The 4,059-nt window shown below is 53.5% G+C and overlaps 1 pseudogene; it reads right to left on the bottom strand.

Moving 5' to 3' along the window:
- Positions 1-1,823: 1,823 nt before the first annotated feature.
- On the bottom strand, positions 1,824-1,941 carry LOC124552779 (annotated as a pseudogene).
- Between the last annotated feature and the right edge of the window lie 2,118 nt (positions 1,942-4,059).

Raw genomic sequence — 4,059 nt, 5'->3', positions numbered from 1 at the left:
TCGGCGGAAGGTGCACGTGCCCGGCGACCTGGGACCGGACCGCAGCGACGCACGGATGCACGCCAAGACCGTAGGATCCTACGCAGTGCCGTAGGGGACCGCACCGCCACTTCCCAGCAAATTAGGGACACTGTTGCTCCTGGGGTATCGGCGAGGACCATTCGCAACCGTCTCCATGAAGCTGGGCTGCGGTCCCGCACACCGTTAGGCCGTCTTCCGCTCACGCCCCAACATCGTGCAGCCCGCCTCCAGTGGTGTCGCGACAGGCGTGAATGGAGGGACGAATGGAGACGTGTCGTCTTCAGCGATGAGAGTCGCTTCTGCCTTGGTGCCAATGATGGTCGTATGCGTGTTTGGCGCCGTGCAGGTGAGCGCCACAGTCAGGACTGCATACGACCGAGGCACACAGGGCCAACACCCGGCATCATGGTGTGGGGAGCGATCTCCTACACTGGCCGTACACCACTGGTGATCGTCGAGGGGACACTGAATAGTGCACGGTACATCCAAACCGTCATCGAACCCATCGTTCTACCATTCCTAGACCGGCAAGGGAACTTGCTGTTCCAACAGGACAATGCACGTCCGCATGTATCCCGTGCCACCCAACGTGCTCTAGAAGGTGTAAGTCAACTACCCTGGCCAGCAAGATCTCCGGATCTGTCCCCCATTGAGCATGTTTGGGACTGGATAAAGCGTCGTCTCAGGCGGTGCACGTCCAGCACGAACGCTGGTCCAACTGAGGCGCCAGGTGGAAATGGCATGGCAAGCTGTTCCACAGGACTACATCCAGCATCTCTACGATCGTCTCCATGGGAGAATAGCAGCCTGCATTGCTGCGAAAGGTGGATATACACTGTGCTAGTGCCGACATTGTGCATGCTCTGTTGCCTGTGTCTATGTGCGTGTGGTTCTGTCAGTGTGATCATGTGATGTATCTGACCCCAGGAATGTGTCAATAAAGTTTCCCCTTCCTGGGACAATGAATTCACGGTGTTCTTATTTCAATTTCCAGGAGTGTATATTTGTCCAATGAATAGCCGTTTATCATCTGAATTTCTACTTGGTGTAGCAATTTTAATGGCATAAACCTTGTGATTACATTCAAACAGAGGCCGTGACTCGTACTGCCACGGGTTGTTATTGACAGTCTGCGAGTCCTGCTGGAACAGTGATAAACCAGTGGCGCGTAACGAATCGCTGCCACTGCCAAGGCCGTCCATTTCCGTCGAGGAGCGAAAGCGCCTTATGGAGGCGCGAGCGGCGCGTACTTAATGCGCGCGTTCAGCCGGCGCGACCGACGGACGACGCCACACACGTCGGTGGCGCCGGCGCCGCATTGTGGACGCGGCGGGCGTCGGCCGGCGCCGTGACGCGCCTCGTCAATGGCGCGCCGTCCGTCAGCCAGCCCAGCCCAGCCCTGGCCGGCTCTGCTGCCAGGTCGCGCGCCCACACGCCGTAACGGGGCCGCCTGGGCGGGCTTCCATCACTCCGCTTCCTCGAGTCAGCGCGCGCCACCGCATGTCTCCCCGCCCTGAGAACGACTTCCGCACTGCGCCTTGCCTGACAGCCCTATTTCGACGTTTGACGGAATACAGCACAGCACCACACGCTATGTACAGACAAGCAAAGTACAGCACTCCGTCTTCAGGCCACGAGTGGCCTACCTGGACCATTCGACCGCCATGTCATCCTCAGTGGAGGATGCGGATAGGAGCACACTGCTCCCCCGGTCGTTATGATGGTATTCTTGACCGACGCCGCTACTATTCGGTCGAGTAGCTCCTCAGTTGGCATCACGAGGCTCAGTGCATGCCGAAAAACAGCAACAGCGCATGGCGGCCTGGATGGTCACCCATCCAAGTGCCGACCACGCCCGACAGCGCTTAACTTCGGTGATCTCACGGGAACCGGTGTATCCACTGCGGCAAGGCCGTTGCCTATTTACAGACATGCGCATTCAAATACAGAGATATGTAAACAGGTGATTGGCAACACCTATATAACACTACAAGTGTCTGGCGCAGTTGTTAGATTGGTTACTTGCTGCTACAATGGCAGGTTATCAAGATTTAAGTGAGTTTCAATGTTGTGTTGTAGGCGGCGCAGGAGCGGTGGAACACAGCATCTTCGAGGTAGCGATGAAGTGGGGATTCTCCCATATGACCATTTCACGACTATACCGTGAATATCAGGGATCAGGAATAAAAACAAATCTACGAGATCGCTACGGCCGGAAAAAATTCCTGCACGAACGGGGCGAATGACTCAAGAGAATAGTTCACAGTGACAGAAGTGCAAACCTTCCGCAAACTGCTGCAGATTTCAATGTTGGGCCATCAACACGTCTGTGTGCGAACCATTAAACGAAACATCATCGATATGGGCTTTCGGAGCCGAAAGCCCACTCGTGTAACCTTGACGACTGCACGTCACAAAGCTTCACGCCTGGCGTGGGCCCGTCAACACCGAGACTAGACTGTTGGCGACTGGAAACATGTTGCCTGGTAAGACGAGTCTAGTTTCAAATTGTATCGAGCGGATGGATGTGTACGGGTATGGAATAGTTCAAATGGCTCTGATCACTATGGGACTTAACATCTGAGGCCATCAGTCCCCTAGAACTTAGAACTACAGGGTTATTACAAATGATTGAAGCGACTTCACAGCTCTACAATAACTTTATTATTTGAGATATTTTCACAATGCTTTACACACACATACAAAAACTCAAAAAGTTTTTTTAGGCATTCAAAAATGTTCGGTATGTGCCCCTTTAGTGATTCGGCAGACATCAAGCCGATAATCAAGTTCCTCCGACACTCGGCGCAGCATGTCCCCATCAGTGAGTTCGAAAGCATCGTTGACTCGAGTTCGCAGTTCTGGCACGTTTCTTGGTAGAGGAGGTTTAAACACTGAATCTTTCACATAACCCCACAGAAAGAAATCGCATGGGGTTAAGTCGGGAGAGCGTGGAGACCATGACATGAATTGTTGATCATGATCTCCACCACGACCGATCAATTGGTTTTCCAATCTCCTGTTTAAGAAATGCTTCTGCTTTAGCCTTTTCCGTAAGATTTTCCAAACCGTCGGCTGTGGTACGTTTAGCTCCCTGCTTGCTTTATTCGTCGACTTCCGCGGGCTACGCATGAAACTTGCCCGCACGCGTTCAACCGTTTCTTCACTCACTGCAGGCCGACCCGTTGATTTCCCCTTACAGAAGCACCCAGAAGCTATAAACTACGCATACCATCGACGAATGGAGTTAGCAGTTGGTGGATCTTTGTTGAACTTCGTCCTGAAGTGTCGTTGCACTGTTATGACTGACTGATGTGAGTGCATTTCAAGCACGACATACGCTTTCTCGGCTCCTGTCGCCATTTTGTCTCACTGCGCTCTCGAGCGCTCTGGCGGCAGAAACCTGAAGTGCGGCTTCAGCCGAACAAAACTTTATGAGTTTTTCTACGTATCTGCAGTGTGTCGTGACCATATGTCAGTGAATGGAGCTACAGTGAATTTATGAAATCGCTTCAATCATTTGTAATAGCCCTGTACTTAAACCTAAGGACATCACACACATCCATGCCCGAGGCCGGATTCGAACCTGAGACCGTAGCGGTCGCGCGGTTCGAGATTGAAGCGCCTAGAGCCGCTCGGCCACTCCGGCTGGCACGGGTATGGAGACAACCTCATGAATCCATGGACCCTCCATGTCAGCAGGGACTTCAAACTGATGGACGCTCTGTAAGGGTGTGGGGCGTGTGCACTTGGAGTGATGTGGCCCCCCTGACACGTCTAGATTCTGGAGTGCAAATTCCAGCCTTCGTCGCCGATGAACAGCAGTCAGAATTGGTGAATGAAGCAGGCGCCTGCTGTTCAGACCTCCACAGGGCACCGTTCGCTGAACGGTCGCTGAGGAGACACTGCTGGTAACCACTCTGTTCATCTGGGCCGTCAGTTGCTCAACAGTTGCACGCCTGTACAGGTCTCTGTAGCTGTCGTTCACCCCTGTCGCCTACGGCCCATGGTGCACCACAGCCGGCCAAGAGGTTCTAG

The sequence above is a fragment of the Schistocerca americana genome, chromosome 10 (assembly GCF_021461395.2).
Source record: "Schistocerca americana isolate TAMUIC-IGC-003095 chromosome 10, iqSchAmer2.1, whole genome shotgun sequence".
In the NCBI taxonomy this organism is placed as follows: domain Eukaryota; kingdom Metazoa; phylum Arthropoda; class Insecta; order Orthoptera; family Acrididae; genus Schistocerca; species Schistocerca americana.
The sequence above is the reverse complement of the archived record's forward strand: the minus strand, read 5'-3'. Positions and strand labels throughout refer to the sequence as shown.